The sequence below is a fragment of the Pan paniscus genome, chromosome 17 (assembly GCF_029289425.2).
Source record: "Pan paniscus chromosome 17, NHGRI_mPanPan1-v2.0_pri, whole genome shotgun sequence".
Classification (NCBI taxonomy): Eukaryota; Metazoa; Chordata; class Mammalia; order Primates; family Hominidae; genus Pan; species Pan paniscus.
The window spans coordinates 26,666,240-26,680,421 of NC_073266.2; positions in this window are offsets into that span (position 1 = coordinate 26,666,240).

Sequence of the window (14,182 nt, forward strand, 5' to 3'; positions counted from 1 at the left end):
GGGTGTTTTGGAGTGTGTTGTTTAATGTACACACATTTGTGAATTTTTTAATTTTTCTCTTGTTATTGATTCTAGTTTCAGATCATTGTGGTCAGAAAAGATACTTGATATAATTTCAATCATCTTAAATTTGTTAAGATTGATTTTTTTCATCTAACACTTGATCTATCCTGAAGAATGTTCCATGTGTACTTGAGAAGAATTTGTACTCTGCTGCTGTTGAATGAAATGTTCTGTATATGACTGTTAGGACCCATTTGGTTTAACATATTGTTAAAATCAAATGTTTCCTTATTCATTTTCTGTCTGGTTGGTCTCTCCATTGTTGAAAATTGGGTACTGAAGTCCCTACTATTATTGTATTGTCATTTCTTCCTTCAGTTATGTTAATATTTGTATTATATATTTATATGCTCTAATGTTGGATGTATATATGTTTACAATTTTCATATCCTACTGATGAATTCACCCCATTATTATTAGATAATGACCTTCTTTGTCCCTTGTGACTGTTTTTGACTTAAGGTTTATTTTGTCTACTATAAGCACAGCCACCTCCACTCTCTTTTGTTTACAATTTACATGGAATATTTTTCTCTATCCTTTCACTTTCCTCTTTAAAATATTTATTTAAAAATTAGTTTGTAGAGATGGGAGTCTTTCTTTGTTGCCCAGGCTGGTCTCAAACTCCTGAGCTTAAACAATCCCCTGACCTTGGCCCTCCCAAAGTGCTGGGATTACAGGCGTGAGCCAACTCACTTGGCCCATTCCATCACTTTCAGCCTATTTGTTCTTAAAGCTCATGTGAGTCTCTTGTAAGCAGCATACAGTTGGATTTTTCTTATTTTTATCAATTCATCCACTCTATGTCTTTTGATTAGTATTTTAATCCATTTACATGTAAAGTAATTATTTTTAAGTCGGGACATACTACTGCCATCTTATTAATTGTTAATTGCTGACTTTTGTAGTTCCTTTGTTTCTTTCTTCCTCTCTTGCTGCCCTCCTTTGTGATGTGATGATTTTTTGTAGTGGTATGTTTTGATTATTTTCTCTTTATTTTTTGTGTATCTACTATAAGTTTTTTCTTTGTGCTTACCACAAGGTTTACATAAAACATCTTATAATTTAAATAGTCTACTTTAAGCTGATAACAGCTTAACTTTAACTGCATACAAAATCTCTACACTTTAACTTCTCTCACTCCCCACATTTTGTGTTACCAATGTGGCAATATACATCCTTTATACATTGTTTATTCATTAACAAATTATTGTAGCTATAGTTATTTTTAATACTTTTATCTTTTAACTCATACTAGGTTTAAAAGTGATTTACATACCATCATTACAGTCTTAGACTGTTCTGAATTTGACTAATTTCTTAACTTTGCAATGAGTTTTATACTTTCATGTGTTCTTATGTTGTTATTTAGCATCCCTTTATTTCAACTTGAGGAACTCCCTTCACCATTTCTTGTGAGGTGCCCTCATCTCTACTAATTTTCTGCCTGATGGCTCTGTACATTATTGATGGAGCAACGTTAAAATCCCCAATTACAATAGTGGATTTGCATGGGCTTTTCTTTTGAAGTTTCATTTTTTTTTTGCCTCAGATATTTTAATATTTTGTTGTTAGGTGCATACACATTAAGGTTTGTTATGTCTTCTTGGAGAATTCATGTCCTTATCATTTTGTAATGTTGCTCTTTATCTCTCATAATGTCTTTCTTCTTAAGTCTTTGAAATTAATATAGCTACCTCAGTTTTTTTTATTGGAGTTAGGCTGGGGTATCTGTATTTATCCCTTTACTTTTAATTTATATATATTATAAGTGCATTTCTTGCAGAAACGTAGGTAGGTTTTTTCAGTCCCTTATGAAAATCTCTAATTTTAATAGGTATATTTAGATAATTTATGCTTAAAGTGATTATTAATAAAGTTGTATTAATAGCTACAATGTTTATAACTGTTTTCTACTCATTGTCTTTGTTTTTTTTTTCTTTTTTTAAGCCTTTCTCTTTTTCTGCCTTGGGTGATTTTAATTGAGCATTTTATGACTCCATTATTTTCCACCTTCTACATGTCAATTCACTCTCTCTCTTTCTCTCTCTCTCCTTAGTTTTTGTACTAGTCAGTAGAATTTGCAGTGTAGTCTTAAACTAGTCTAAGTCCACTCTGAAATAACACTGTACCATTTCATGAGTGGTGCTAACACCTTATAACAGATTATACTCAATTCCTCCCTCTTATTGCTTATGACATTACTGTCATTCATTTCATTTGTCCATATGCTATCATCACCCAATATGTTATTGTTATTATTGTTTTGAATGAACAGCTATTAAACATGAAGAATAAGAAAAATAAAATATTTTATTTTACCTTCATTCTCTGATTCTCTGATGCTCTTTCATTTTTATATAGATTTGAGTTTCTGTCCTATATTATTTTATTTCTTTCTAAGAAACTTCTTTAACATTTTAATCACAGAAGATCTACTGGCAACAAATTCCCTCAAGATTTCTGTTGTTGTTGTTGTTGTCATCTGATAGTCTTTTTACTTCAGTATAGGAGGATAACTTTGCTGGATACAGAATTCAAGGTTTGTGGTATTTTTCTTTCAACATTTCAGAAACAGTAGTCCTCTCTTATCTGTGGTTTCACTTTCCATGATTTCAGTTATTCCTGGTCAATGGTGATCTGAAAATATTAAATGGAAAATTACAGAAATAAAATAATTCATAAGTTTTAAATTGTACACTATTCTGAGTAGTGTGATGAAATCTTATGTGGTCCTTCTCCATCTCACTTGAGATGTGAATCATCCTTTTGTCCAACCTATCCAATGTATACACTACCTACTCATTAGTCACTTAGTAACCATCTTGGTTATCAGATTGATTGTCATGGTATCAAGGTGCATGTGTTGAAGTAACCCTTATTTCACTTAATATTGGCCTCTTATTGCAAGAGTATTGTGCCTAATTTAGAAATTAAACTTTATCATAGGTATAATAACTTTATCATAAGTATAGAAAAAATATATAATATACATAAGGTTTGGTAGTATTCATGGTTTCAGGCATCCACTGAGGGTCTTGGAACATTTTCCCTGTGGATAATGGGGAACTACTGTAGTTCACTCCAATATTTTTCTTCATGTATTCTCTTCATTGGTTTTTGAAGAGAAGCCCAATGTGATTTTTATCCTTTTTCCTTTATAGGTAATGTAATATTTCCCTGTGGGCTTATTTCAATATTTTCTCGTTGTCTGATTTTTTTTGCAGTTTTCATAAAATATGGCTACATATAGATTTCTTGATATTTATCCTTCTTGGTGTTTTCTGACCTTCCTGGATCTGTGGTGATTCAGTGTTTGTCATTGATAGTTGTCATAAATACTTCCATGGTTTCTTCCATTCTTTTCTTTCTTTCTTTTTTTTTTTTAATTTTTTTAGTATTTATTGATCATTCTTGGGTGTTTCTCCGAGAGGGGTATTTGGCAGGGTCATAGGACAATAGTGGAGGGAAGGTCAGCAGATAAACATGTGAACAAAGGTCTCTGGTTTTCCTAGGCAGAGGGCCCTGCCGCCTTCCACAGTGTTTGTGTCCCTGGGTACTTGAGATTAGGGAGTGGTGATGACTCTTAACGAGTATGCTGCCTTCAAGCATCTGTTTAATAAAGCACATCTTGCACTGCCCTTAATCCATTTAACCCTTAGTGGACACAGCACATGTTTCAGAGAGCACGGGGTTGGGGGCAAGGTTATAGATTAACAGCATCCCAAGGCAGAAGAATTTTTCTTAGTGCAGAAATGGAGTCTCCTATGTCTACTTCTTTCTACACAGACACAGTAACAATCTGATCTCTCTTTCTTTTCCCCACATTTCCCCCTTTTCTATTCGACAAAACCGCCATCGTCATCATGGCCCGTTCTCAATGAGCTGTTGGGTACACCTCCCAGATGGGGTGGCGGCCGGGCAGAGGGGCTCCTCACTTCCCAGACGGGGTGGCCAGGCAGAGGCGCCCCCCACCTCCCAGACGGGGCAGCTGCCGGGCGGAGATGCTCCTCACTTCCCAGACGGGGTGGCTGCTGGGCGGAGGGGCTCTTCACTTCCCAGATGGGGCAGCGGCCGGGCGAAGGGGCTCCTCACTTCTCAGAGGGGGTGGCCAGTCAGAGAGGCTCCTCACCTCCCAGACGGGGTTGCGGCCAGGCAGAGGCGCTCTTCACATCTCAGACGGGGCAGAGGCACTCCCCACATCCCAGATGATGGGTGGCCGGGCAGAGACGCTCCTCACTTCCTAGACGGGATGATGGCTGGGAAGAGGCGCTCCTCACTTCCCAGACTGGGCGGCCGGGCAGAGGGGCTCCTCACATCCCAGATGATGGGCGGCCAGGCAGAGACGCTCCTCACTTCCTAGACAGGGTGGCGGCGGGGCAGAGTCTGCAATCTCGGCAGACTTTGGGAGGCCAAGGCAGGCGGCTGGGAGGTGGAGGTTGTAGCAGGCCACGATCGCGCCACTGCACTCCAGCCTGGGCAACATTGAGCACTGAGTGAGCGAGACTCCGTCTACAATCTCGGCACCTCGGGAGGCAGAGGCTGGCAGATCACTCGCGGTCAGGAGCTGGAGACCAGCCCGGCCAACACGGCAAAACCCTGTCTCCACCAAAAAATACGAAAACCAGTCAGGCGTGGTGGCACACGCCTGCAATCCCAGGTACTCGGCAGGCTGAGGCAGGAGATCAGGCAGGGAGGTTGCAGTGAGCCGAGATGGCGGCAGTACACTCCAGCCTCGGCTGGGCATCAGAGGGAGACCGTGCAGAGGGTAGAGGGAGAGGGAGAGGGAGAGAAAGAGAGAGAGAGACCCTATATATTGTGTCTTACTTTTTAATCTGACTCTGGCATAACATTAGTAAGAGTTAAAGAAAGAGAAAAGAAACACAAAAAGTGGCTTAACAGTCAATGGCAGGTTTATTTTGGAGAATAAACCTGAGAGGGGCTTTTGGATGATTTCAGTCAGGAGCACTCTCTCTTACAGACTAAGAGTAGAGCTTGGAATGTTTCTGTGTGGGGAAGAAGTTTATGGCAGGGTTGGAGTGTCTCCAGTCAGAGGGGAGGTTATCTTGGGGCTGACATCTCTCCAGCCAGAGGGGAGGTTATCTTGGGGCTGGCATGTCTCTGGTCAGGGAGGGGTTTGGAATATTTCTGGTTGGAGATGTTATTTGTGGTTTATGGTTATGGTGACCTTAGCCATTAGGCTGATGCCCTTTGGATTTAGGCAGTTTTTGATCAAGGTCAACTTTAGAATGGCAGTGCTTATCCTAGATGGTGATGCACCTGCTTTGTCAATTACAAGACAAAGGAAAAAATATTTAACCCCAAAATATATTTCCTTGCCATACCTTGAAATTGCCCTGCAAAGTCTCTTGTGGGAGAAAATCCACATCCTATAGAGAATCCCCTTTCCCTTTGTTTTCCTTCCTTCCTTTCCAGATCTAGGAGATAATCAACTAAGAGCCAGGCACCCTTTTAGGTCTGATAAGAAACATTTTACCACCTGCTCTCTCTCTGAAGTCTGCTATCTGAGAGATTCCTAGGCACAGTAAAACTTTGTCTCCACAGTCCTTATCTTAACCTGAACATTCCTTTCCATTGATCCCAGGCCTTCATATAAACTCTGTTGCAGGAAGTCAGGGACACCGAATGGAGGGACCGCTGGAGCTGTGGCAGAGAAACATAAATTGTGAAGATTTCATTTTAATATGGACATCTATCAGTTCCCAAATATACTTTTATAATTTCTTACACCTGTTTTTACTTTAATCTCTTAATCCTGTTATCTTTGTAAGCTGAGGATGTAAGTCCCCTCAGGACCACTGTGATAATTGTGTTAACTGTACAAATTGATTGTAAAACATGTGTTTGAATCATATGAAATCAGTGCACCTTGAAAAAGAACAGAATAACAGCAATTTTTAGGGAACAAGGGAAGACAACCATAAGGTCTGACAGCCTGTGGGGTCGGGCAAAGGAGCCAAACTTTTCTTCTCGCAGAGAGCCTATAAATGGACGTGCAAGTAGGAGAGATATTGCTAAATTCCTTTCCTAGCAAGGACTATTAATATTAATACCCTGGGAAAGGAATGTGTTCCTGGGGGGGGTCTATAAACAACCGCTCTGGGAAGGTCTGTCTTGTGCAGTTGAGATAAGGACTGAGATATGCCCTGGTCTCCTGCAGAACCCTCAGGTTTACTAGGGTGGGGAAAACTCTGCCCTGGTAAATTTTTGGTCAGACTGGTTCTCTGCTCTTGAACCCTGTTTTCTGTTGTTTAAGATGTTTATCAAGACAATACATGCACCATTGAACATAGACCTTTATCAGTGATTCTGCTTTTTCCCTTTGTCCTGTTCCCTCAGAAGCATGTGATCTTTGTTAGACAGTTATTAGTAGTTCTGCTTTTTGCTCGTTGAAGCATGTGATCTTTGTACCTACCCTCTGTTCTTACACCCCCACCCCTTTTGAAACCCTTAATAAAAACTTGCTGGTCTGAGACTTAGGTGGGCATCATGGTGCTACCAATATGTGACGTCACCCCCGGCACCCCAGCTGTAAAATTCCTCTCTTTATACTGTCTGTCTTTATTTCTCAGCTGGCCAACACTTATGGAAAATAGAAAGAACCTATGTTGAAATATTGGGGGTGGGTTCCCCCAATAAACTAACCAGTTGTTAACCAGAAAATTTAAATTTACCTATAGCCTGGAAGCCCCCACTTTGAGTTGTCCTGCCTTTCTAAACCAAACCAATGTATTTCTTCAGTGGATTTGATTGATGTCTTATGCACATGTTCTCGGGACCTCCTGAGGGCTGTGTCATGGGCCATGGTCACTCATATTTGGCTCAGAATAAATCTCTTCAAATATTTTACAGAGTTTGACTCTTTTCGTCGACACCACTAAAGTAGGCTATTTTTAATGGAAAGCCTGCTGTATAGTAATCTTGAATGATAATTCAAAAGTTTTTTTTTTTGAGATGGAGTCTCGCTTTGTCACCCAGGCTGGAGTGCAGTGGCACGATCTTGGCTCACTCCAACCTCTGCCTCCAGGGTTCAAGCCATTCTCCTGCCTCAGCATCCTGAGTAGCTGGGACTACAGGTGCCCACCACCACACCCAGCTAATTTTTTGTGGGTTTTTTTAGCAGAGACGGGGTTTCACCATGTTAGCCAGGATGGTCTTGATCTCCTGACCTCGTGATCCGCCTGCCTTGGGCTCCCAAAGTGCTGGGATTACAGGCGTGAGCCACCACGCCTGGCCTCAAATTGGTTGTAATTAAAAATGTCTTGCTGTTCTTATCACAGTAAATATATTTTGACTTTCTTATTTTATTGTTGTTTTCATCAAAGTGACACAAATGGAGTCTCCTACTCCATACTCCATCCTCCTTCTGGATGATGTAAATACAGAAGTACTTACTGAATCCTAAATGTAACACCATAAAGTTATTGTTGTTGTTATTTGTACTGGATATACAGCAGTGAGTGATAAAGAGGAAAGCATTGTAACTCTTTCTTCACAGAACTTAAACCAACTGAGATAATGAACAAGTAAACATATACAGAAATAATTTCAAATTATGGGGAACAATAATAGAAAATTCCTGTGGGTGATGGGGAGGAAGCAACAAATATAGGGTTGTCAGAGAGACTCTCTGAGGAGTTGAGACATTCAAGAATGAGACTGGATGAGTTTTAGCTCTCATTGGAAAGGTGGTTATGGCTTTCTCTGCTGCGTGCCTCATATCTGGTGTTATTTCATATGCTGCAGGGCTTTACATTTTGGCGTAAGTGGTAATTTCTCAAAATCTCAGTCTTCACTTTTGTAATAATAGGACTAATAACTAATAACTCACATATGATATGGTTGTATTAGGATAAAATATAATGTACAAAAAGGACTTGCCATATGGGATACATGAAAACAATAGGTGTTATTAATGTTGTTTTCATATCAGATACATCTGTTCCTTTTTCTGTTTAACCACATAATATTGAAAATATTTGCCCAGACGTATGAGTAAATTGGCATCATATGAAATCACTCTCTAGTATCTATGCAGGCCTCCTGTAAGTCGTTTTATGAATCTTTATCTTTTTACTACTTGAATTTTCTTCTCTAAATTCACTAATTACCATTGATTTTTGTTTTACTCCACTCTTGTTAGATAAGAATCTATGTCAGTCTTCTGTTTTTATTTCTTTTTCTTTAAATAAAAAACCAGTAAGCAAACCCAAAACTCCAACCCACAAAAAATCACCACTAAACAATTGATGGGATTCAGGTGCAGATGTATATAGTGCTGGTGCTAAGGGCTCTTTAACCTTAAAGAAGAAGAGAGTTTTTTAAACTTACCGGGTTTCCATAATAGGTTTTTTTCAGGAAAATGGCAAAATTAATGAATTGGTGAACATTGACTGTAATCTAAATCATGTTTATATTGTAGTCTCTCTGTATCTCAAATTTGAAAAGTAATGCTTGCAATTTGAAGGGTTATTTACAGACTTTATTTCATGTATACAAAATGTATAGGTAAGGAAAACTCTAATGCAATGTGGTTGTAATATAAAAATAATTTTAACCTGAATTTTGTAATCACTGGTTTTAGAAATTTGATTATAACATGTGTAGGTCTCATATTTGGGTTTCCATTGAGCTTCTTGGATCTGTGGGCGTATAGGTTTGAGACAATCTGGAAAATTTTAAACCATTATTTTTTCAAATATTTTTTCTCTGAGCTCCTCCACAAGAATTCAAATTACATGTATAGTAGGACCTCTGAAGTTATTCCATAGCTCTATGATGCTTTATAGATTTATTCTTCAGTGTTTTTTCCTTCTGTGTTTCAACATTTTGGCAGGTTTTCTTGCTATTTATTGTTTTAAATGTGTTTACATTTACTAATCTTTTCTTCTGCAGTGTCTATTCTGCTGTTTATCCCATTCAGTATATTTTTCATCCCAGACATTGTGTTTTTACCAGAATTTCAATTGGGAATATTGTATATCTTCTATGTTCCTACTTAACATCCTCAATATTTCTTCTACCTTCTTTAACATATGGAATATAGATATAAAATTGTTTTCCAGACTTTTACTGTGTTGAAATACCCATCACATAAAATTTACTGTCTTAACCATTTTTAAGTGTACAGTTCAATGGTGTTAAATACATACATAATGTTGTGCAACCATCACCATCATCCAACTCCATAAATCTTTTCATCTTATAAAACTGAAACTCTATACCCATTAAACAATAACTCCCATTCCCCAACCCTCCAGTCCCTGACAACCACCATTCTACTGCCTGTCTAATATAATAACTTTTTAATGTGCTAGTCTCTTAATTCTATCATTTCTTGGTCTGTTTCTATTAATTGATTGCTCTATTCATTATGGATTACATTTTCTGCTTCTTTGCATGCCTGGAAATATTTGACTGAGATCCCAGAAATTGTGAAATTCATCTCGTTGGACATTGGATAGTCTTATATTTCTATAAATATCCTTGAGCTTTGTTTTAGAAACAATTAGATATTTTCAAGGCTCCCTTTTGAGCTTTGTGAGTCAAGTATCCTTCTGAGTGTTCCACCTGATGCTCCATGAATTGTGAAGTTTTACACCCTGGCTGGTGGGAGCATGAGCCATTCCTAGGCCTGTGTGAGTTTCAGGGATTGTTCCTTCTGCTCTTTGGGGTGCTGTTTTCCCCAGCTGTCAGTGGTTTCCTCACTTGGCTCCTTTTGAGGTGTTGCTGCCTGGAAATTGTCTCTAGGAAGTCAGCTGGGGCAAGTGTAGGGCTCACCTCGTTCATTTTACATCACTCAGTGCCTTGTATCTAATACACAAAAAACATTTTTCTTTTATTTATCCAGTTTTTTAGTTGTTCCAGGTGGGAGAATGAATTTGGCCTTTGGTTGAAAGTAAAAGTAGAAGTATAAGAGGAGAAAAAAATTTTAAGGAAATTTGTGTGCAATAATTTAAGTTCAGAGAAAGAGCTAAAGAGCTTACATAATCCCCCACCCTCCTGAGAGCATACTGTAATTTTATCTATTTTATGTGATAAACTCTTAAAAAGGAAAATAGTCAATATTTTACTGAATATGAATGACAGCATTTTAGTAAAGGAAAATGAAACTCCTCTTAAGATTAAAGACATTTTAAAGTTATAGTTCTTTATTAACATTAGAAAAAAATCTGTAAGAAAAAAAATTTTAGATTCATTGTGGCTGACTAGGTGGTTTTAATTTTATAATACTCAGTTTTTTTTAATTTAGGGAATTATTTTTTAATACTTATTAAATGAATAAATTTTTCTTGGTGTTGTTTAGAGATCATCTAAGGAAAATTTATACATTTGCATGGAATGACTCTTAAACAAAAGGAATTTTGTTGAGATGGTAAAAGGAGCAGCCCTCTAAAAGTAGAGAAACAAGTTTATTAGAAATAAAACGATTTCTCAAACTGATAAAACTTCTCAGAGACAATGGTAAATTGCTTCAATCTTCTGTCTTGTAACTAGGAGAATACATTTTAATCCTGACCTTACCCAAATTTCTGAGCATTTAATATAAGCAAAATTAAATATTTAGAAATAACATGTGCCTGCCATACAGTCTATTCAGATTGAACAGAAGTAGTTTTGGTCAATTAATATGTTTATATTTCAATTAAACAATTTTTTAAAATTTAATTAAATGTTTTAAGCTTTTTGTTTATTACATAAACGTGTTTTATTTTAAATTGTTTAAACAATTTGTGATGTTGGACACAATCTCAGGTAACTAGGACCTGTTTCAGTGCTGAAATCAATATGCTTTACAGTTTGGAATATTTCAAAGAGCTTTAAATATGTACAGGTACATTAAGATTTACCTCTTTGCTTCTGTATATTAGCTTCTGGATCTGAATGAACCAAATGATTAATTTATTGCAAAGAGATAAAAATGTATTCTTCAGCAATTCAGAGTCACATTTTAAAATAAATATTTTTCTACTTTTATTTTGTGGGATTCATTTCAAAGTGTTCCAAAACTCCTTTCAATAAATTTTATTCACTAGCTACTAAATGGAGCAATACCAAGGAAATTTCTCCTATGTTCCAATCTGCCGTGATTTCTTATAAAACTTATTACTGTTTGTTCTTTTTTGAGGGAGAGGTGGCTTAGATATAATACTTACCTCCCAGTTGTAGCATGAAAATTGCAAGAAAATTTCAGTAAGCAGTCTCCATTACAAGTGGAAATAAGTAAAGTTCTATTTTTGAGCATGGAATCATTAAAAGCATTTTCATGCTCTAAACATTCTCAATGGTGCCGACTGAAGCACCACAGATAGGAAACAAAATGTATTGATCCTGTCAAGATGAGTCCTACAATTATATATTTAGGGCTGGGTAGTTGGTGTGGGTGCGTCTGTGGACCCAGTGAACCTACTGTGAGCTGGACCTGATACTTCCAATTATGATGTGACCCTTATATATGTCTACTCTGCAAGAGGGGCCATGATGTGCTTTGGGTCTTTGTCTGTCGATGCAACTCAGATACCATGTCCAGCAACCCTCAGAAGATGTGTGCATTACCATCACTTACCCACCTGTAAGATCCACTCCCCTTGAGGAAACACTCTCACCAGCAAGTCCTATTGATGCTCTCCCAAATCCTGAAGGTTCGTGTTAGTTGGATTATGTGGCCTCTTTGGCATTTTATCCCTTTCTTTCTTTCACAGGCCTTCACATGCCCAGTTGGTCTTCTGGAATTTGATCCTGGTTAATGGTCTGGTTGTCAAGAGAGAAGGTAGGGGCTTATCCTGAGAGGATGCAAGAATGTCTCATAAAGAATCTGCCTCAATTGAGGCCTCTGCATGATCCTCAAACTACTGGGACAGTCATCTTCTGACCAGGGGAAGTGGGCCACTTCTGCAGGGCCAGTGGGTCCACGAGAATCTGGGAATTTGAAATTCTGAATTGCATCCATATGCTATTCCCATCCTAACTTTCACTGTTTTTTCCTTCATTACTGGAGCTCTGACCTTGGTGTAGGGGACTTGCCAGGCTTATAATTCAACCTTCTCTGAAGCTCTGCTATTTTTATGATGAAGCCCTGAACTTGGTTATTTACTCTATCCTTCAGCTGCAGGGTTTTATTTAATACTACCAAGGGGCCTGTCTGTTTTTGTAAAGTATTTACTAATTTCCCACTCTATTATTATTTCTCTTCAAAGAATCGATGGTACGCCCCACATTAGTGCAATCCCATAGTCCTTACACTCAGCCTTTCCTTCAGTCCTCTCAAGGGCAAGACATTGCATCAGCCAGTGTATTCCCTTTCACTGGTACACCATCCCATTTCAACACCAGTGAAAAAATGAACAATCATCCCACTAGAGCATGCCAGAGGCTATGCAGACTCCGCCAACCACCAGAGATGGTGTCCTCAAAGTCAGCCTGCCAGTGAGTGACCTGCCCTTAAATCCCATCATAGAATCTGTTCTCTAGGTCACCTCCTAGCACCAACTCTCTTAGACTGAATCTGACTGCAGTGTACCTTACAATAGAGCTTAAAACAAAATATAGCTATGCATTGCTTCACAATGGGGACACCTTCTGAGAAATGCATAGTTAGGTGATTTCATGGTCATGTGAATATCACAGAGTGCATTTATACACACCTAGATGGTACAGCCTTCTACACACTTAGGCGATATTACTCCAGGCTACAAACCTGCACTGCATGTTACTCTACCAGATACTGCAGGCAGTTAGAACACAAGTGTAAGTATTCAAATGGGGTGTTATAATCTTATGGAACCACCATCATATATGTGTTTTCTCATTGACCAAAACATCATTATGTGACATATGGTTGTGTGTCATTTGCAGCATGCTACACCTTTAACAGTCTCCCTGCATTGATCAGATCTTCACTTTGAGTCTGGCACTAGTGAAGCAAGTCTGTGTTTCTTTTCACTGGGATACTTAGTATTGAATGCTTTCTTACCTGAATTAGAAGAGTTTACCTGCATATAACTAGCTTCATTAAATGTTACAGGATACCAAGGGGGAGTTTTTTTGGGTTTTGCTATTTCATGGTGTCTTTCCCTGAAGTCGAAGAGTGCTTATATTGATATTTGCAAAGTTATGCATTAAAATTTAAAATGTAGCAGAAATGAAAAATGTTTTTTGATGGGCTTACTAGCAGACTGTACACAGCTGAGGAAAGAATCTCTGATATTGTAGATGTGCCAATCAAAACTTTCAAAACTAAAAGTAACAGGAAAAAAAACTAAAACAAAAAAGGAACAGAATTTCTAAAAGCTGTGGAACAACTAAAAAAGGTGTAACATACATGTAATGGGAGTACCAGGAGAAGGGAGGAAAGAACAGAGCAGTATTTGAAGCAATAACAACTGAGAATAATCCCAAATTGAGGCCATATTCAGGAAGCTTATAGAATGCAAGCAGGGTAAATGCCCCAAAAATGACACCTAGGCATATCATTTTCAAATAGCAGAAAATCAGAGATAAAGAAGAAGTCTTGAAAGATGCCAGATGGGAAAAAAATCCACCTATGTATACAGAAGCAAATATAAGAATGATGCAAGCAAGAAAATAGTGAAATGAAATATTTAAAATGTTGAGAGAGAAAAATGTTCTACCAACCTAGAATTATGTTATCTGTGAAATTATCTTTCAAAAGTGAAGGAGATCTAAAGACTTTCTCAGAAAAGCAAAAATTGGGGAATTTATTACTAATAGACCTGCCTTGCAAGAAATGTTAAAAGAAGTTTTTCAGAAAAAGGAAAATGATATAGGTCAGAAATTTGAATCTGCATAAAGATATGAAACGCAATGGAGAAGGAATAAGTAAGGATAAAATTAAAACTTTGTTTTTTTATGCTTAATTGATAAGAGTTTGGTCAGAATAATAGTGGTGACAATGTATTCAATGATTACAATATTTGATGTATAAATGACGTGAATAACAGCAATGAGTCAAGGGGCAGAAGGAAAGAATTAGGAAATTTTGTTATTATAAGGTACTCACACTACCTGTGAAGCAGTATAGTGTTATTTGAAGGTGAACTTGAACTAGATGTAAGTGCATATTGCAACCTCTAGGATG